Raw genomic sequence first — 23087 nt, 5'->3', positions numbered from 1 at the left:
ATTATCAAAGGGTTAAGTTACAAATGAAATGCCAAAGCCTATTTATAGGCTTGCATAGGTTTGGCTAAATAATTAGGTGTCTATTCGGCTAGATACATGTCTTAAAACGAAAATATATGATGCTTGGATGAGGGGATATGTCTTTGGCCGAATGGTTCCCTTATCTCTTCATCTTGGCACCAACTTGAAGCAAGATGATGGTTTGGCCGAATAGAGAGAACCCTCTACATTTTGGTGCCATTTCATCCACATGCATAGCACATGTGTGGGCTGGTCATGAGACACTCACATGGGGGGCATAAGGTGCTTATGGTGTGGCTTCTCCTTGGCGTGAAGTTGAGCAGCAACTAGGTGTGACTTGGCTTCCATCTTATATCTTGGTGACATGGCATCAATGGGGCAACAACTAATTATGAAAGGGCACATTTGTGTGAAGCATCCTTTTATCATTTGAGCTACTTCCCATGTGTTTGAGCTGAAGATGAGCTGGCCATAGATGAAATACTTGAAGATGAGTCTCAGCTCCTTGTGAAAGGGCACTTCTCGGATTGGAAACTCTTCGTAAAAAGGTACTGATGTAAGGCTCTTCTGATGCCTTAACAATTAATTGTGGATCTAGGAAGGAAGCAAACAATATGCACAAGTGAATGGCTCAAAGAGATGGCTAAGGTGGTAAACGTATGGGTGAAATATGTGGGCTGTTTTAAAATGAGAGATGAAAGTGGAAGATGGTTGATATGGCTATGGTTATTGTTTATGAAACAAAGGGATGGTTGTGAGGATAATATCTTAAAGAAGACTCAAAGAAGAACTAATGCTATATAGAGCAAGGACCCAGACTTTATATTGCTTCTTTAAGGGGTGGTATGAAGTACTTTGACCCACTAGTTATAAAGAACTAGGAACCAGAAGTATCAAGGTGAAAAGAAAGGGGTTGACGCCACAAGTATAAAATATACTTGATAAGTCGATAAAAGTCACCAGGACTTAAGGAAGAGAATAATCTCACTTTAATTAAATAAAAGGTCTGCTTACAAATGAATTGTGCTTTCCTATTTATAGAAAATGGAGGGGCATGGCTGAATGGATACATGGTGGTTTGGCCAGCCCTTGTGCCTCTATAAAATGACATAATTAAATGCTAAATGACATAATGTTTCGGTCCTATATGGAGGGAAATAATCCCTGGCCGAATAGTTCTTGTGTCCCCTCAAGTTGGCGCCAAATTGGATGGGAAATTATGCTTGGCCGCATAGGGAGAAAGCTCTTCATCTTGGTGCCTAAATGAACCACATCCAAGGCACATGGGTGTTCTAGGGAGCATTGTGGTGCGACCCTTTGCATGGGATGATGGCTGGTCATGTGTTCCCTTCTTAGGCGTGCATGTGTCTCTTCCAAGCTAGCTTGAGTGTGGAGCTAGCTAGCAAGCATGGGATGTTTTGTGAACAAGCTTCCTAGCCGAATCCTTATGAGCTTCATAATAGGACGTTCAGCTACCATTGACATCATTTTTGATAACTCAGCTCCAAATAGTTCAACTAGCTGAGTTTAGCTAGCCTTGAGCTCCTCCAGCTGAATTGAGCTTTCCTTAATGTTCCATGAGCTACCTTGTCCTTTGTGAGCTGTTTATGAGCTGCATAGGACGTCCAAATCATCCACCAAGTTATCTCAACGTTCATCACACTCCATTGTACCTATATGTTAAAGGAAATAAGGTAAGTATATGATATTGAGCTAAGACGAGCTAAATACCTTGCTGCCATGTAAGAATATGGTAATGTGAGCTATGATTGCATGTCATTAGCTAAATATATCATCTCATATTATGTTTAAACTAATGTATAAAGCCTAGGAGCTAATATGAATGCATATGAACTAATATAATTGAATGATAAGTATGCTGCCTTGATATATATTTGATATTCATGCTTAATATAATTATGAGACTATTCTAACATGCTTAAATATCAATGTGCATGCTGTGTTAATACTTAGTTATTCTCTAACATGTTGTGTATTATAATAACATGCTTAAATATCAATGTACTCCCTTAATAGATGAAAACGTTCTTGCATCATTCCCCCCTTCTTTAGGGCATTTTGTCCTCAAATCGAGTTTATTCTATCCTTGCATAGCTTTACGTCTCTTTGCTAAAAGAAATTATCATTTGAACGTTTGTGTTCTTCCATTAGGTACCATTTCGTAAGATTTCTCTTTAGGTCTTTCTTTGGAATATGATTTACCAACAGGTACCCTTTGGGAGTGATCTTGTTTTTAAGGATATCCCTTTTAGAAATGACCTTTCACGTGGTTGGTCCTGAAAAGTGAGAAGAGAAGAGGTTTCAAATGAAGGGGTACTTACCTTTTGAAGATTAAGACCATTGGTGAAGAGTTGTGACTTTAAGTTCCAAACATCACCATTTTTCGTAGGAGATCCTTCATTTTCCAGCATTGAACCATCATGTTTCTCTATGAAGAAGTTTGGTTTCTTGTTTCATTCCTCTTCATTCTCCGTTGGGGTTTTGTCTTTGCGCCATGCTTGTACACTCTTTCGCATATGCAATTGATCTTTTTGTACTTCTTTAGGTGTTAAAGGCACCAAGGTCACCTTACGTCCATCATGCTTAAAAGTGTATTGATTGTGATAACAATCATGAATGGCCCTTTTGTCATACTGCCATGGTCTTACAAGTAAGATGTGGCTAGCATGCATAGGGACAATGTCACAAAGCACCTCGTCCTTGTACCTACAAATTGAAAAAGGAATTAGAACCTGTTTGGTAACATTTAACTCACCTCCTTCATTGAGCCATTGGAGTTTATATGGAGTGGGGTGCTTTGATGTTGCCAAATTAAGTTTTTCAACCATAAGAGTGATGGCTACGTTTGTCAAGTACCATCATAGCATTTCGGTTCGGGCATTGACTAGCAACATGTCCTTTCCCAAAATATTTGAAACATTTGATGTCTCTGGATCTTTCGAAAGTACCAGTTTGCTTTTCTTTACCCTTACTAGATTCTCCCACTTGTTTTGCTTTGGAAACTTCTATTTGATCCTTTGCTTGTGCTGGAATTGGTTTTCTGAAGGTGATGGGTTCCTGCTTCCATTTGGTGGTCGAATTTGGACTGCTCCTAGTGTAGGATTTCCTCTTAAGTTGTCGTTCAATTTTCATGGCTACATGTACCATCACTTCAATCTCTACATAATGCTGAAGTTCAACAAGGTTAACAATATCAAGATTTAAGCCAGATAACAACCTTTACATTGTTGCTTCTCTATCTTCATCCACATTGGCTCGGATCATGGCTATCTCCATTTCTTTGAAATAATCTTCAACGCTCTTGCTTCCTTGTTTCAAGTTTTGTAGTTTATGATAAAGATCTCGGTGATAGTGAGTAGGCACGAACCTTTTCCTCATAAGGGCTTTCATTTCTTCCCATGTAGTAATGGGGCGATCACCATTTTGTCTTCTTGAACTTACCAATTGATCACACCAAACTAAGGCATAATCCACGAATTCCAAAGTAGCAAGCCTGAACTTCTTTTGCTCCGTATAATTTTGGCATTCAAAAATGTGTTCAATCTTGATTACCCAATCAAGATAGGCTTCTAGATCAGTTTATCCTTGAAATGGAGGAATGGTCACTTTAATGTTGCTGAAGTTATCATTCTGATTTCGATGAACATCTCTTCTTGCTACTGATGTTACTTCAGCCTCCTCTTCTTCGATTTCTTCTTCCATTCTAGGGCGATTTACTCTTCGGTTGCCTAAGGATGCTTCAAATTGGTCCATACGATCATGCAAAGGCTCCAAATTCTAATTTCAGCAATCTTGCCATTTCATGCATAATGGCTTGGGTCTGCAAGTTAGAGCCTTCTCTTTCTGGGGTTCTTCCTGGACTCCGAGACATGGTTAGTGAAATAAGAAAAGATTAAGATGTGTAAAAGACCTTACCAGAATATACTCTCACAAAGCCTCACGAGTCACTCCAAGGAAACTTGATGTCACTCAATCTGCTCGTGTTTGCACTCTAGGACTTTAACTAATGTGATCCTACCGACCACCAAGTTCAAACAAAACATGCTCACAACTTTGAAGTTCTTCCAAGATGATTCTAAGGGAGTCTTGCCTTATTTTATTATTTATTTACTCATTTATGCATTACATGTCACATGAATATGTTTATATTATTCTTAATTTTTGCTTGAATATTATATGATGTCATTTATATGTATAATATATGATATTCATGCATGACTTATTAATTCACATCTTTATATAACTCATTCAATGCATATGCATTCATAGTTAGCTCATTTGCATTCTAACATAGGTGGCAGAATGCACTCATATTTATAATAGCTCAATTCCTATCTAATTATTTGTTTACATACTTTGTCTAGGTACATTGGATGCTAAATAGACTAAAGGCAATTGAAGAGTTGGATGGACAGTTCACGTCAGTCAGATTGATCGTCATTTTTGAACATGTTCCAAGAATCTTTGTGATGTGATCCATTTCAGCATCATGGATATTCCACCCTTACAAGGGAAGAGACTTTCTAACTTTACATATATATGCTTATTTCAAATATTTTAATATAATTATTTTCATTTACTTATACTATATCTATAGCTATTATGATGATAACTTAACCATTAATATGTGAGATATAAGTTATCATAATCTACTATAGTTCACATTATTATATACTACATTGCATAAGTTCATTTACTTAGTTTATTTCTTTATGTTAAGCATGTAGGCACATTCGGCCAACAATTGGGAGTTGCATTGGAGCTAAATGGAGCATGAAACAGCAAGGAAACTCACATAGGGATGCTTAGGAGATTATAAGTAATCATTGATGAAAAGTTGTTTTGAGGCCGTGAGCTCATAGCTGGATTGAGCTGAAGATTTGAGCTACAAGATGAACTCATTTCAGCTGGGGAGTTGCACCATCATCATCACCACTTAGGACACTTCAAATATGTCCTAAGTTAAAATTTGTGAAATCGTACCTTTTCGCGAATAGTTGCCACCTCGAGAGGTACCTCTCCACAAGGAGCTGCCCAAACGTTCATCATGTTACAAGTCATCTAAGGCCAGCTCACCACCAGCTCATTCACACCATAAATAGCTCAAACATGAAGGGACACCATTATCAAACATTGTGACCTTTCATGAATGATGCTGCCCATGAAGATGCCTTTTCATCTAGGAGCACGTTGGTGAAGAGTTTACTAGCATTGGAGGCTTAAATCACCAAGATACATGAGATAGAGCTCCATGCCTATTCGGCCACATCACATGCCATGCACATGAGAACATTTGGCGCCAACTTGAGGAGATACAAACCCATTTGGCTAAAGAGAAGAGAAATGGCGCCAAGATGAACCAGCATCACCATTCGGCCAAGGGAGATGTCTTCCCATCCTTAGCCGAATCATCAAGTCCCTTTATGAAGGGTTAGCCGAACCATCACAAGCCCAAATGACTTGATCTTTCATTTTAAAACATTATGTATCTTCCTAAAGTCATGTATCTAGCCGAAACATCATGTAACCATTCGGCCAAGCCTTCTCATTTCCTATAAATAGAGTGGCTTGCCTTCATTTGTACTCATCTCATCTCTTATATAAAACATACTCTTGTGAGTTAATTTCTCTTCAAAGTTCTTTGTGAACTTTATCGATTAAGCAAGTATAATTCATATACTTGTGGCGTCATTCCTTCCAAATTGATTCCTAAATTCCTAGATTAATATCTAGTGGGTTGAAGACACTATCACCACCCCTCAAGCAAGTTTGTGAAGACCGGGATTATGCTTCATAGCATAGTTTCCTCTTTGGCGTGTTTGGGATACAAATCACCACCATCTCCATTTCATCATTTCCATCATCAACAACATCCATCAATCCATCAATTCCGCAGCCATCTCTATTATATCTTTATTTCATTTCCATTACTTATATTATTATTCCTTTATTTAATTCCATCATTAATCTTATTTCATTTTCTTATCTTATTTTGCAGCCCAAGCTTATAAATTCAAGGACATCAGTACTTGTCAATCCTAGATCGGGACACAATAAGGCTATCTACTCTCTTCCATCAAAGCGTGTAGATTCGCCTTACATCACTTTGGTTGATGAAGTCTTCTTAACATTTAATGCCCTATCTCTTATCTTTCTAACCCACTTTAAATCGTATCAATCTGATATTGGGAGCCCAAGATATGCCCAGATTAATTAAGACAGTACAGGCTGGAAATAAGTACGGGATTTACAACCAAATGAAGAGCCATGTTCACACCTGATGCTTTTCCACCTTAATGAATCCATTTATGGCGTGTACAATCATACAATGAGGCTAAAGAACTTGTTCACATTCAATGGAGATGGATGCATTATTTTCAAACTCATTCATCAAATCCAAGTGCATGAAGGGAGCCTATGAGTCACGTTCACACTTGGTGCATGCATTCCAAAGGGGCCCGAACATACAATGAAACATTCCTCCTAATTCATGCAAGGAAATGAACCAACATGTTCACATCAAGAGAGGATGAATTCGGCTATGAAGATGTATTCACTTAAATGGATGAACATTCATTTATTTTATTAGTCCATGAACTTGCATAGGGGACGTACATTGTATCTACTTAAGGATGAACATTCATCCATGAATGTTCAATCATTAAATCTTGTATGTGCATCCTAGACATCTCTTAGGCCTATAAAAAGCTTTCCATTTCATTTGTAGAAAAAATTCACTTTGTTTAATCAAATATTTTTGAGAGTTTCTCTCTTTAGTTCTTAAGTGAACTTTATCGACTTATCAAGCTTATTCTTGTGGCATCACCCCTATCTATGTCACCCTGATACTTCTGGTTCCTATCTCTTTATAGATAGTGGGTCAAAGTCCTTGTTTACCATCCCTTAAAGAAGCAATATAAAGTCTGGGTCTTTGTTCTTTAACATTGGTTCTTCTTTTAGTCTTCTTTGAGATACTACTTTTCATATTCATCTCCATCACCTTCATTCTACTTCCATTACCATACTTCATCATTTCCTTTAAACATATCACCAAATTATATATATTTTTCGCTGCCATATTTATCTTTCCATTTCATTACTTCCATTTAACTATTTTTTTAGCTTTCTTGTTTGTACAGGATACTTGTTACTCTCCTAGACTGAAACAATCAAAGGTACAACCTTGACTTCACCATCCATCCAAGTGAGGCTAGGTTGAACTGTATCATTAATGGTTTTTACTTGTCCTCTTCTGATCTCACACACTCTCCAGCCTTTTTCCTCTCGATTCTCTTGTCTTAAGTTCTAGAGAACTTTACTCAAGACTATATCAAGTAAATTTTACTTGTTTCGGTTGCAAAAGGGTTAGTAGGAATGGAAAAACAAATATAATGAAAGGGTGGCTTAGAAATAGAAAGAAAAGAACAAAAGGGGTTACTTACACAAGTCACTTTATAACTTTATATCACCACAATCAATTTAAACGGCTTACTTGACTTGCTTGGTGATGAGAATTGTTGATGAGTGCTTCAACTTGTTTCTTTTCTTTGCTTTGCTTTTCTTCTTTTTTGAGTGCTGGATTCTTTTCTTTCTTTTGAGTGCTTCACTTTGTTTTATGATTTTTCTTGATTTCTTTGACTTTGCACTTCACTTTGCACTTCGTTTTGTATTTTTCTTTTTGTTGTTGTTGCACGTTCTTTCTTCCACCAAAGCTCTGATTACCGCTTGATGTAAGGCTTTTCTGATACCTTAACAATTGATTGTGGATCTAGGAAGGGAGCAAACAACCTACACAAGTGAATGGATCAAAGAGATGGCTAAGATGGTAAATGTATGGGTGAAATAGGTGGGCTGTTTTAAAATGAGAGATGGAAGCGGAAGATGGTTTATGTGGCTATGGTTATGGTTTATGAAACAAAGAGATGGTTGTGAGGATAGTATCTTAAAGAAGACTCAAAGAAGAACCAATGCTATATAGAGCAAGGACCCAGACTTTATATTGCTTCTTTAAGGGGTGGTATGAAGTACTTTGACCCACTAGTTATAAAGAACTAGGAACCAGAATGATGTAAGGCGAATCTACACACTTTGATGAAAAGAGTAGATAGCCTTATTGTGTCCTGATCTAGGATTGACAAGTACTGATGTCCTTGAATTATAAGCTTGGCTGCAATAAATATAAGAAAGAAATGATATTAATAATGGTCTTAAGAAATGAATATATAATAAAGGAAATGAAATAGAAAGAAATGAAGGAGATGGCTATGGAATTGATGGTCTTGATGGATGTTGATGATGTTGTTGTTGATGAAATGGAAATGGTAGTGATTTGTATCTCAAACACGCCAAAGATGAAACAATGCTAAGGAGCACAATCCTGATTTTCACAAACTTGCTTGAGGGGTGGTGATAGTGTCTTCAACCCACTAGATATCAATCTAGGAATTTTGGAATCAAGATGGAATGAATGACGCCACAAGTATATGAATTATACTTGCTTAATCGATAAAGTTCACAAAGAACTTTGAAGAGAAATAACTCACAAAAGTATGTTTTATATAAGAGATGAGATAAGTACAAATGAAGGCAAGCCACTCTATTTATAGGAAATGAGAGGGCTTGGATGAATAATTACATGATGTTTCGGCTAGATACATGTTTTTAGGAAAATACATAATGCTTGAGATGAATGAATAAGTCCTTTGGGCTTTGATGGTTCGGCTAACTCTTCATGAAATGCCTTAATGATTCGGTCAAAGGGTGGAGAGACATCTCCCTTGGCCGAATGGTTCATGCTTGTTCATCTTGGCGCCAATTTCCTCTCCTTGGCCGAATAGTCATGTGCCTTATCATGTTTGGCGCCAAAGCTTCCATGTGCAAGGCATGTGTTGTGACCGAATAGGCATTGAGCTCTATCTCATGTCTCTTGGTGATTTAAGCTTCCAATGCTAGCAATTCCTTCACCAACGTGCTCCTAGATGAAAAGGCATCTTCATGGGCAGCATCATTCATGAAAGGTCACAATGTTTGAGATTCATGTTTGAGCTGCTTATGGTGTGAATGAGCTAAAGGTGAGCTGGCCATAGATGACTTGTGACATGGTGGACGTTTTGGCAGCTCCTTGTGAAAAGGTACCTCTTGAGGTGGCAACTATTCGCGAAAAGGTACGATTTCACAAATTTTGACTTAAGACATATTTGAAGTGTCCTAAGTGGTGATGATGATGGTGCAACTCCCCAACTGAAATAAGGTCATCTTGTAGCTCAAATCTTCAGCTGAATCTAGCTATGAGCTCACGGCCTCCGGACAACTTTTCACCAATTGTTCCTTGTACTCTCCTAATCGATCCCATGTAAGTTTCCTTGCTGTTACATGCTCCATTTAGCTCTAATGCAGCTCCCAAGTGTTGGCCGAATGTGCCTACATGCATAACATAAAGAAATAAACTAAGTATATAAGCTTATATAATCTGTATATTATAATATTGTGACTATAGTATATGATAATAACTTGTATCTCATATATAAATGGATAACTTATTATCATAATAACTATAGGTATAATATATATATGAAAATAACTATCTTATAACATATGAAATAAGCATCTATAGGTATAAAGATAGAAAGTTTCTTCCCTGGAGAGGTTGGAATAGCCATGGTAAATATGATGCTGAATTGGATCACATCACAGAAGTATCAAGGTGAAAAGAAAGGGGTTGACGCCACAAGTATAAAATATACTTGATAAGTCGATAAAAGTCACCAGGACTTAAAGAAGAGAATAATCTCACTTTAATTAAACAAAAGGTCTGCTTACAAATGAATTGTGCTTTCCTATTTATAGGAAATGGAGGGGCATGGTCGAATGGATACATGGTGGTTCGACCAGCCCTTGTGCCTCTATAAAATGACATAATTAAATGTTAAATGACATAATGTTTCGATCCTATATGGAGGGAAATAATCCTTGGCCGAATAGTTATTGTGTCCCCTCAAGTTGGCACCAAATTGGATGGGAAATGATGCTTGGCCGAATAGGGAGAGAGCTCTTCATCTTGGCGCCTAAATGAACCACATACAAGGCACATGGGGCTGATCATATGCAAAGCACATGGGTGTTCTAGGGAGCCTTGTGGTGCAACCCTTTGCATGGGATGATGGCTGGACATGTGTTCCCTTCTTAGGCGTGCATGTGTCTCTTCCAAGCTAGCTTGAGTGTGGAGCTAGCTAGCAAGCATGGGCTGTTTTGCGAACAAGCTTCCTAGTTGAATCCTTATGAGCTTCATAACAGGACGTTCAGCTATATTCAGCTACCATTGACATCATTTTTGACAACTCAGCTCCAAATAGTTCAACTAGCTGAGTTTAGCTAGCCTTGAGCTCCTCCAGCTGAATTGAACTTTCGTTAATGTTCCATGAGCTACCTTGTCCTTTGTGAGCTTTTTGTGAGCTGCATAGGACGCCCAAATCATCCACTGATGTGATCCTACCGACCACCAAGTTCAAACAAAACATGCTCACAACTTTGAAGTTCTTCCAAGATGATTCTAAGGGAGTCTTGCCTTATTTTATTATTTATTTACTCATTTATGCATTACATTTCACGTGAATATGTTTATCTTATTCTTAATTTTTGCTTGAATATTATATGTTGTCATTTATATGTATAATATATGATATTCATGCATGACTCATTAATTCACATCTTTATATAACTCATTCAATCCATATGCATTCATAGTTAGCTCATTTGCATTCTAACATATTTTCATTCTAACATTGGTGGAAGAATGCACTCATATTTATAATAGCTCAATTCCTATCTAATTATTTGTTTACATACTTTGTCTAGGTACATTGGATGCTAAATAGACTAAAGGCAATTGAAGAGTTGGATGGACAGTTCACGTCAGTCAGATTGATCGTCATTTTTGAACAGGTTCCAAGAATCTTTGGTTGATGAAGTCTTCTTAACATTTAATTACCTATCTATTATCTTTCTAACGCACTTTGAATCGTATCAATCTGATATTGGGAGCCCAAGATATGCCCAGATTAATTAAGACAGTGCAGGCTGGAAATAAGTACGGGATTTACAACCAAATGAAGAGCCATGTTCACACCTGAAGCATTTCCACCTTCATGAATCCATTTATGGCGTGTACAATCATACAATGAGGCTAAAGGACTTGTTCACATTCAAGGGAGATGGATGCATTATTTTCAAACTCATTCATCAAATCCAAGTGCATGAAGGGAGCCTATGAGTCACGTTCACACTTGGTACATGCATTCCAAAGGGGGCCGAACATACAATGAAACATTCCTCCAAATTCATGCAAGGAAATGAACCAACATGTTCACATCAAGAGAGGATGAATTCGGCTATGAAGATGTATTCACTTAAATGGATGAACATTCATTTATTTTATTAGTCCATGAACTTGCATAGGGGATGTACATTGTATCTACTTAAGGATGAACATTCATCCATGAATGTTCAATCATTAAATCTTGTATGTGCATCCTATACATCTCTTAGGCCTATAAATAGCTTTCCATTTCATTTGTAACTCATCTCATCTCATATATAAAAATTACTCTTGTGAGTTATTTCTCTTTAAAGTTCTTTGTGAACTTTATCGATTAAACAAGTGTAGTTCCTATACTTGTGGCGTCATTCCTTCCATTTTGATTCCTAAATTCCTAGATTATTATCTAGTGGGTTGAAGACACTATCACCACCTCTCAAGCAAGTTTGTGAAGACCGGGATTGTGCTCCTTAGCACTATTTCATCTTTGGCGTGTTTGAGATACAATATCACCACCATTGCCATTTCATCATCAACATCATCCATCGCTTCCATCAATTCCGCAGCCATCTCTATCTTTTTATTTATTTCATTTCATTCTTATTATTTATTTTCATTACTTATATTATTACCCTTTATTAAGTCCATTATTAAACATATTTTCTTATCTTATTTTGCAGCCCAAACTTATAAATTCGAGGACATCAGTACTTGTCAATCCTAGATCGGGACACAATAAGGCTATCTACTCTTCTCACAAAAGTGTGTAGATTCGCCTTACATCAAGCGGTAATCAGAGCATAGTTGGACTGACAACAAAAGTGTCATTGGCGTGCAAAGCAAAAAGAAGTTCAAAAGAGAAAAAGACTCCTTCAACAAAATTGGAGTGCAAAACGATAGAAAAGACAAAAAGAAGAAAATTCAGAAAAGAAGAAAAAGAAAAAGATTTCAAAAAGAGAAAAGCAAGCCAAGGAAAAGTGCTCTACCATAGCAAAGTACATCAAAGAGGCCATCTACACTAAGAGAAGATAACCTTATTGTTTCTTGTGAAAGGTTGCAGTAAGTGATGTTTCTTGAATTGTAAGTCACCTCTTCCTTTTCTATCCTTTCATTTTCCTTGTCTTCAACCATTTCTTTCTTTTAAATACCTTTGAATCCTTTCTTCTACCTTTCCATTTCTATTCTTTTCTACCCTAACCTATTTTGCAGCCGACGCACACAAGGAAAGAATTAACTTGTTCTAATCTTGAGTAAGTTCTTTAAAGGACTTAGCAAGAGAAATTGGAGAGGAAAAAGGCTAATTGAGAGAATGAGATCAGAAGGGGAATTGAAAAAGCCAGTTTATATTCCCGAGTGCAAACACGAGCGTTGAATGGAGGATCATCATTTTTTTTGGAGTGATCGTGAGGATTTGTGAGTGATTATTGGTAAGGTCCTTTCATCTTATTCAACTATTAATTTTTCAATAACAATTCTCCCATCTTTCGAATGGATTACGGACAGCAGAGGAGGAATCCATTTCATACTCATTTTCATGTGAATGATAAAGTATGCCTTGTAGCCATTGATGGTGGTAGTTGTGCAAATCTTGCAAGCACATACATGGTTGAGAAGTTGGGGCTTATAACATTCAAACATCCCAGTCCATATGTTTTGCAAGGATTAAATGAAGATGAAGAGTTAGAAGTCATGGAGCAAGTACGTGTGTCATTTTCAATAGGGGGATATGAAGATGAAGTTTTGTGTGATGTTGTTTCTATGAATTCAAGCCGTCTACTCCTTGGACGTCCTTGGCAGTTCGATAAACGAGCATTCTATGATGGGTTCTCCAACAAATATTCATTCAACACCAAGGAGAAAGATCGTGTTGGTTCCAATGTGCCCAAATCAAGTCCATGAATGCCAAGTTATCGTCAAATCACGTATAGAGGAATGGAAGAAAACTAAAGCCATGAAGAAAGTTGAAAGAGAAGTTTCACGAGAGAAACAAATAACAGTGGAGGGAGATCAAAATGAAAATGAGAAAATTGATGTGAGAAACGTTGGAGTCGAAAATGAGAAAGTTGAAAAGATTGAATTGGGAGCAAAAGGGGAGTACGTGTGGAAGAGAAAATGAAAAGATTACAAGTGAGGTTGTGGTTAAAGATAGATGGAGTTGAACATGCACAAATCAAAGAAGAACATTATGAGAAAATGCAAGGAGAATGAAGTTTTGTTATACTAATCAATTTTTTTCTTCAGAAAATGAAAAGATTACAAGTGAGGTTGTGGTTAAAAGATAAGATGGAGTTGAACATGCACAAATCAAAGAAAACATTATGAGAAAACCAAGACATTTGGCGTTGAAAATGAGAGTGAAGAGAGTGTGTTGAAAACATGAGCATGAAAGGAACGAATGCAAGGAGAAGAAGTTTTGCTTTATACTAATCAATTTTTTTCTTCTATTCATTCTTTGATTTGCAGTTATTCCAAGGGACATTCAAGAGATTCAAGCATCATTTCTTTTGAAATTCCAAAGATGTGTCACTTGAAATTATAAAGAACATGTTCATTACCTTCAAAGTACTTCACCTCTACTCAAGATCGAATGAACCTTATAGAAGGGAAGATTCATGAACCTAACCATGGAGAACTTAAGAGTCCAAACTCATTCATTCATGAAGTTAATCCTTTCTTTTCCTTTGATTCTAAATTATCTACTTCTAATTTTGTACTATTTTCAGATTGTTGATTCAAAAGCAAGACTTGAACATGTGAAGCATTTTGAGCAAAGAAAACGATGCAAGATGAGAATGAAAGAATTTCCGTTCAAACGAACATCAAAGTTGTTCCCCTATGTACCAAGCATCGATTTGGGGACAAATCGCCTTAAAGAGGGGGGGATGATGTGATCCTACCGACCACCAAGTTCAAACAAAACATACTCACAACTTTGAAGTTCTTCCAAGATGATTCTAAGGGAGTCTGCCTTATTTTATTTTATTTACTCATTTATGCATTACATGTCACGTGAATATTTTATCTTTTTCTTAATTTTTGCTTGAATATTATATGTTGTCATTTATATGTATAATATATGATATTCATGCATGACTCATTAATTCACATCTTATATAACTCATTCAATCCATATGCATTCTAGTTAGCTCATTTGCATTCTAACATTTTTCATTCTAACATTGGTGGAAGAATCACTCATATTTATAATAGCTCAATTCCTATCTAATTATTTGTTTACATACTTTGTCTAGGTACATTGGATCTAATAGACTAAAGGCAATTGAAGAGTTGGATGGACAGTTCACGTCAGTCAGATTGATCGTCATTTTTGAACAGGTTCCAAGAATCTTTGGTTGATGAAGTCTTCTTAACATTTAATTACCTATCTCTTATCTTTCTAACGCACTTTGAATCGTATCAATCTGATTGGGAGCCCAAGATATGCCCAGATTAATTAAGACAGTGCAGGCTGGAAATAAGTACGGATTTACAACCAAATGAAGAGCCATGTTCACACCTGAAGCATTTCCACCTTCATGAATCCTTTATGGCGTGTACATCATACAATGAGGCTAAAGGACTTGTCACATTCAAGGGAGATGGATGCATTTTCAACTCATTCATCAAATCCAAGTGCATGAAGGGAGCCTATGAGTCACGTTTCACACTTGGTACATGCATTCCAAAGGGGGCCGAACATACATGAAACATTCCTCCAAATTCATGCAAGGAATGAACCACATGTTCACATCAAGAGGATGAATTCAGCTATGAAGATGTATTCACTTAAATGATGAACATTCATTTATTTTATTAGTCCATGAACTTGCATAGGGGACGTACATTGTATCTACTTAAGGATGAACATTCATCCATGAATGTTCAATCATTAAATCTTGTATGTGCATCATATACATCTCTTAGGCCTATAAATAGCTTTCCATTTCATTTGTAACTCATCTCATCTCATATATAAAAATTACTCTTGTGAGTTATTTCTCTTCAAAGTTCTTTGTGAACTTTATCAATTAAACAAGTGTAGTTCCTATACTTGTGGCGTCATTCCTTCCATTTTGATTCCTAAATTCCTAGATTGTTATCTAGTGGGTTGAAGACACTATCACCACCCCTCAAGCAAGTTTGTGAAGACCGGGATTGTGCTCCTTAGCACTATTTCATCTTTGGCGTGTTTGAGATACAACATCACCAACATTGCCATTTCATCATCAACATCATCCATCACTTCCATCAATTCCGCAGCCATCTCTATCTTTTTATTTATTCATTCATTCTTATTATTTATTTTCATTACTTATATTATTACCCTTTATTAAGTCCATTATTAAACATATTTTCTTATCTTATTTTGCAGCCCAAACTTATAAATTCGAGGACATCAGTACTTATCAATCCTAGATCGGGACACAATAAGGCTATCTACTCTTCTCACCAAAGTGTGTAGATTCGCCTTACATCATCCACCAAGTTATCTCAACGTTCATCACACTCCATTGTACCTATATGTGCAAGGAAATAAGGTAAGTCCATGATATTGAGCTAAGACGAGCTAAATACCTTGCTGTCATGTAAGAATATGGTAATGTGAGCTATGACTGCATGTCATGAGCTAAATATATCATCTTATATTATGTGTAAACTAATGTATAAAGCCTTGGAGCTAATATGAATGCATATGAACTAATACAATTGAATGATAAGTATGCTGCCTTGATATATATGTGATATTCATGCTTAATATAATGAGACTATTCTAACATGCTTAAATATCAATGTGCATGCTGTGTTAATACTTAGTTATTCTTTAACTACATAACTAATATCTTTAGCATGTATTATAATAACATATATTATAAGACTAGTATAAAGTAAATGCGATATAAAGATGTTCAAGAGTACTCCCTTAATAGATGAAAACGTGCTTGCATTATGTACAAATTCACAAAATTTGACCTAAACCATATTTGTAGTTCTTTGTGTGGTGAAGATGATGGTGCAACTCTCTAGCTGAAATGAGGTATCTAGCAAGCTCAAAAGTCCAGCTCAAGTAGCTATGAGCTCGGAGGTCAGCTGGCAACTTTATCTCAAAATGTCCTTGAGCTGTCCCGGAGTTGTCCTAGTCAAGTTTCTTTAGCTTAATGACTCCAATTCTAGCTTTAAGTCAGCTCCCATCATCTGGTCAAACATGTACCTACAAAAGAAAGCATAATATAAGCTAAGTATTTAAAGATATAATTATGTAAATATGTGGTTTATAATAATAACTTCATACATTCATAATATCATCATCATAACTATAAATATAATGTATGTAAGCTATTATCATAACTATGGTATAAAGAAAGATTAAGTTAAAGAAAATCCCCCTTAGATTATTGAGAAAGGTTGGAGATGAAAGTCCGTTTTTTATGTTGAATTGGATCACATCAGAAGAAGGTAAGTTAAATGTCACAAAGTAGGTCTTAATTCCATTTTCCATTGGCAGATACAAGGACGAAGTACTATGTGATGGAGTTCCTATGCATGCTAGTCAACACTTACTTGGGAGACCATGACAGTATGATAAAAGGGCCATTCATGATTGTTACTACAACCAACATTGATGTGAGCACACCAACGCCTACTTCAAAGGACATGGAAATGATGCCACAAGGAACAATCACTCGATCAAGGGCTAAGTTATTCAGGGAAGCTCTTACATCTAAATGTGATGTGATCACGCCCACATCAGATCCCGAAGTCATGCCACAAGGTCCCATTACCAGATCGAGGGCCAAACAATTCAGGGAAGTACTCCTAACTAAGTGTCTTGAGACTTTTGATTCATTTGATAACTTGACACCCTCCGACGTTAAGTTATATAATGTATCGACAGTTAATAATATAGAGCATTTCATGCATTTAGTTATAGTTGCATTGCATCTTTTAATATTAAGAATGCATACATTCGTGGAGTTCATTTCAACATAATTTTCATATATTTCATTGCATGCACATCATCGTGGAGTATTTACGTATTAAGCATCGAAGCATGTTTCAAATAACCAATATTCATTTCACGTGTAATTCATGTTGTTCATGTTTGCATTTCATATTGCATATCACGTGTTGTTAATTTAGTTTAATATTGCATCTACAACTGATGTAAGGCGAATCTACACACTTGAGAGAAAAGAGTAGATAGCCTTATCGTGTCCCGATCTAGGATTGACAAGTACTGATGTCCTTGAATTTATAAGCTTGGGCTGCAAAATAAGATAAGAAAAGGAAATAATTATGATGGAATTAAGAAATGGATGATAATATAAGAGATGAAAAAAAAATTAAATTTAGATATAAAAGAGATGGCTGCGGAATTGATGGATTGATGGGTGTTGTTGATGATGGAAATGACGAAATGGAGATGGTGGTGATAGTATCCCAAACACGCCAAAGAGGAAACTATGCTATGAAGCACAATCCCGTCTTACAAACTTGCTTGAGGGTGGTGATCGTGTCTTCAACCCACTAGATAACAATCTAGGAATTTAGGAATCAAAATGGAAGGAATGACGCCACAAGTATAGGAACTACACTTGTTTAATCGATAAAGTTCACAAAGAACTTTGAAGAGAAATAACTCACAAGAGTATTTTATATAGAGATGAGATGAGTACAAATGATGGCAAGCCACTCTATTTATAGGAAATGAGAGGGCTTGGCCGAATGATTACAAGTTTCGGCTAGATACATGTCTCTAGGAAAATACATAATGCTTGAGATGAATGGTCCTTTTATGGTTCGGCTGGATGGGACTCTCCCTTGACCGAATAGTGATGCTTGTTCATTTGGCGCCATTTCTCTTCTCTTTAGCCGAATGGGTTTGTATCTCCTCAAGTTGGCGCCAAATGTTCTCATGTGCATGGCATGTGATGTGGCCGAATAGTCATGGAGCTCTATCTCATGTCTCTTGGTGATTTAAGCCTCCATTGATAGCAAACTCTTCACCAACGTGCTCCTAGATGAAAGGCATCTTCATGGCAGCATCATTCATGAAGGGTCTCAATGGTTTGAGAATGGTGTCCCTTCATGTTTATTTTATTGGTATGAATGAGCTGGTGGTGAGCTGACCTTAGATGACTTAACATGATGAACGTTTGGGCAGCTCCTTGTGAAAAGGTACCTCTTGAGAGATGGCAACTATTCGCGAAAAGGTACGATTTCACAATTTTGACTTAGGACATATTTGAAGTGTCCTAAGTGGTGATGATGGTGCTCCCCAGAAATAAATTCATCTTGTAGCTCAAATCTTCAGCTCAATCCAGCTATGAGCTCACGGCCTCAAAACAACTTTTCACCAAATTGCTCCTTAAGCTCCCCTGATCGTTCCCCATGTAAGATCCTTGCTTTTGCATGCTCCATTTAGCTCCAATGTAGCTCCCAAGTATTGGCCGAATGTGCCTACATGCATAATATAAAGAAATAAACTAAGTAAATGAACTTATACAATGTATTATATAATAATGTGGACTATAGGTTATTTAATATTCAATATGTAAATATTAAACAACCTATTATCTGATGGTTCTTTCTCATTAAAGATTTAAAAACATTAAGGCACTTATGAGAAAGTACTTCCCTGAATTGTTTTGCCTTTGCACGAGTGATAGGTCCAATGGGCATGACTTCAGGATCTATTTGGTAGTTGTGATTACATCATCCTCCCCTTCTTTTGAGCGATTTGTCCTCAAATCGTCGTTGTCTTCAAATGGAGAAAGATCTGAAATATTAAAAGTTGCACTTACATTGTATTCACCAGGTAGATCCAATTTGTATGCATTCATTGATCTTCTTAATGATTTGGAATGGTCCATCTCCTCTTGGTAACAATTTGGATTTCCTTTGGGAAGGAAACGTTCTTTCTGAAATGCACCCATACCCAATCACCTTCTTCCAATTTTAGTGGCTTACGTCCCTTATTTGCTTGTTGTTCATATTGTCTTGTCCGTTTTTCTATATTGTCTCGAACTTGTTGATGAAGTTTCTTAACGAACTCAGCCTTGCTCTTGCCATCCTTGTTGATCATGTGTTTCCTGAGGCAAAGGAAGAAGATCTAAAGGTGTTAAGGGTTAATCCATATACTACCTCAAATGGTGACATCTTAGTTATTGAATGGACTGCCTTATATGCAATTCAACGTGTGGTAAGCATTCCTCCCAAGCTTTGATGTTCTTTTTGATGATAGATCTCAAATGTTTGATAGTACTATTCACCACTTCGGTTTGCCCATCGTTTGAGGGTGACACATTGTAGAATAGCAACTTGGTCTCAATCTTACTCCATAATGTCCTCCAAAAATGGCTAAGAAATTTGACATCTCTATCGGAAACTATGGTTCTTGGAACGCCATGTAATCTCACAATTTCTTTGAAGAACAAATTGGCCACATGTGTTGCATCATCTGTCTTGTGGCATGGTATGAAATGTGCCATCTTGGAAAAACGATCTACAACAACAAATATTGAATCTCGCCCCATCTTGGTCCTTGGTAGTCCCATTACAAAATCCATTGATATGTCAACCCATGGTGCTTGAGGAATAGGTAGAGGCATGTAAAATCCATGAGGCATAACCTTTGATTTTGCCCTTTTGCAAGTGACACATCGTTCACATACCCTTTCAATGTCTCTCTTCATCTTAGGCCAATAGAGGTGTTGTTTCAAAATCTCCAATGTTTTACTTACTCCAAAATAACCCATGAGACCTCCCTCATGTGCTTCTCGAACAAGCACTTCTCTAAGGGATCCTTGAGGAATGCATAGACGCCCTTCTTTGAATAGATACCCTTCGTGTCTATAAAACTTTTCATATGCATCTTTCTCACAAGCCTTATACTTCTCTTCAAAGTCATGGTCAGTAGCATAGCAATCTTTAATATATGAAAACCCAATTAACTTTGAATCAAGAGCATTAAGGAGAACATACCTTCGAGAGAGCATCGGCTACAATGTTTCTTTACCTTTCTTGTAATGAATGACGTAAGGGAATGACTCCAAAACTCCACCCATTTGGCATGTCGCTTATTTAATTTATGTTGGCCCTTGATGTTTTAAGGCTTCATGGTCGGTGTGTATGACGAATTCCTTTGGTAGAAGATAATGCTGCCAAACTTCAAGTGCCCTTATGAGAGAATACATCTCTTTATCATAAGTTGGATAGTTTAGCAAAGCACCATTCAACTTTTCACTAAAATATGCAATGGGTCGTCCTTCTCGCATTCTGATTTGATGATATCCACTTTTTAAATCAATTTTAGAGAACATAGTGGCTTCACTCAATTCATCCAACATATCATCAAGTCTTGGTATAGGATGTCGGTATTTGATGGTAATTTGATTGATAGCACGTCTACACACATTCTCCATGAACCATCCTTTTTGGGTACAAGTAACACCGGAACAACACATGGACTCAAACTCTCTCGTATGTATCCTTTGTCCATCAATTCTTCAACTTGTTTCTGAAGCTCCTTAGTTTCTTCAGGGTTACTTCTATATGCTGGACGGTTTGGAATGGATGCACCTGGTATGAAGTCAATTTGATGTTCGATCCCTCTAATAGGTGGCAATCCACTAGGAATATCTTCTGGGAATAACTCTTCAAATTCCTGCAACAAAGATGAAATAGAAGAAGGCAAACCTTCTGGAATGTTAGTCAAAATTAAGCTTTCCTTGTACCTAAGTACAATTAGAGCTTTGTAGGATAACAATGTTTCCTAATGTCTTTTCCTCCAGCATATATGTTCATCTTCGTTGGTTCCTCCTCCTTGATAGATTTGAAAACTTCAATGCTTTTCTTCAAAGCATCTTGATCTTCAGACACTTGATTTGGTAAAAGAGGAGTCAAAATGAATTTCTTTTCATTGTGATAGAAAGTACCGGTTTGTGAAACCATCATGGATAGCCTTCTTATCAAATTGCCAAGGCCTCCCTAGAAGTATATGGCACGCGTTCATTGGAATGACATCACAAAGGACTTGATCTTGGTATTTCCCAATTGAAAAGGAAATATTGACTTGTTTGGTGACTTTAACTTCTCCTCCATCATTTATCCATTGTAGCTTGTATGGTGTAGGATGTTTAAGTGTCTTGAGTCCGAGTTTAGCCACCATTAAAGTGCTTGCAACATTGGTACAACTTCCTCCATCAATAATCATGAAACAAACCTTGTTGTTTACATGACATCTAGTGTGAAAAATGTTCTCTCTTTGATTATTCTCCATGGACTAAATATTCAAGGCTCTTTTCACTACAAAAAACTTGTCCTGAAACTTGAGACATTGTTAGTAGATAAATAAAACAAAATAAACCTTACCAGCACACTCACGAAGTCTCACAAGTTCACTCCAAAGAAAAGATAAGATCACTCCACTCAACACTCGTGTTTACTCTCGGGAATATTTTATGGCTTTTAACAATTCCCCTTCTGATCTCACTCTCTCAATAACCTTTTTTCACTCAAATTTCTCTTGCTAAGTCCTTCGAAGAACTTACTCAAGATTATAACAAGTTAATTCCTTCCTTTGTGTGCGTCGGTTGCAAATAGGTTAGGATAGAAAAGGAATAGAAATGGAAAAGTAGAAGAAATGATTCAAAGGTATTTTAAAGAAAGAAATGGTTGAAGACAAGGAAAAATGAAAGGAAGAGGTGACTTACAATTCAAGAAACAACACTTACTGCAACCTTTCTCAAGAAACAATAAGGTTATCTTCTCTAAATGTAGATGGCCTCTTTGATGTACTTTGCTATGGTAGAGCACTTTCCTTGGCTTTGCTTTCTTTTTGAATTCTTTTTCTTTTCTTTTCTTCTTTTCTTCTTCTTTTTGTCTTTTTTCTTTCTTTTTTTTGCACTCCAATGACACTTTTGTTGTCAATCCAACTATGCTCTGATTACCGCTTGATGTAAGGCGAATCTACACACTTGAGAGAAAAGAGTAGATAGCCTTATTGTGTCCCGATCTAGGATTGACAAGTACTGATGTCCTTGAATTTATAAGCTTGGGCTGCAAAATAAGATAAGAAAAGGAAATAATATTAATGATGGAATTAAGAAATGGATGATAATATAAGAGATGAAAAAAATGAAATTTAGATATAAGGAGATGGCTGCGGAATTGATGGATTGATGGGTGTTGTTGATGATGGAAATGACGAAATGGAGATGGTGGTGATAGTATCCCAAACACGCCAAAGAGGAAACTATGCTATGAAGCACAATCCCGGTCTTTACAAACTTGCTTGAGGGGTGGTGATCGTGTCTTCAACCCACTAGATAACAATCTAGGAATTTAAGAATCAAAATGGAAGGAATGACGCCACAAGTATAGGAACTACACTTGTTTAATCGATAAAGTTCACAAAGAACTTTGAAGAGAAATAACTCACAAGAGTATATTTTATATAAGAGATGAGATGAGTACAAATGATGGCAAGCCACTCTATTTATAGGAAATGAGAGGGCTTGGCCGAATGATTACAAGTTGTTTCGGCTAGATACATGTCTCTAGGAAAATACATAATGCTTGAGATGAATGAATAAGTCCTTTGGGCTTGTGATGGTTCGGCTAAGGATGGGAAGACATCTCCCTTGGCCGAATAGTGATGCTTGTTCATTTTGGCGCCATTTCTCTTCTCTTTAGCCGAATGGGTTTGTATCTCCTCAAGTTGGCGCCAAAT

This window comes from Hibiscus syriacus, unplaced genomic scaffold (genome assembly GCF_006381635.1).
Source record: "Hibiscus syriacus cultivar Baekdansim isolate YM2019G1 unplaced genomic scaffold, ASM638163v2 tig00110126_pilon, whole genome shotgun sequence".
Classification (NCBI taxonomy): domain Eukaryota; kingdom Viridiplantae; phylum Streptophyta; class Magnoliopsida; order Malvales; family Malvaceae; genus Hibiscus; species Hibiscus syriacus.
Note: the sequence above shows the minus strand (reverse complement) of the source record.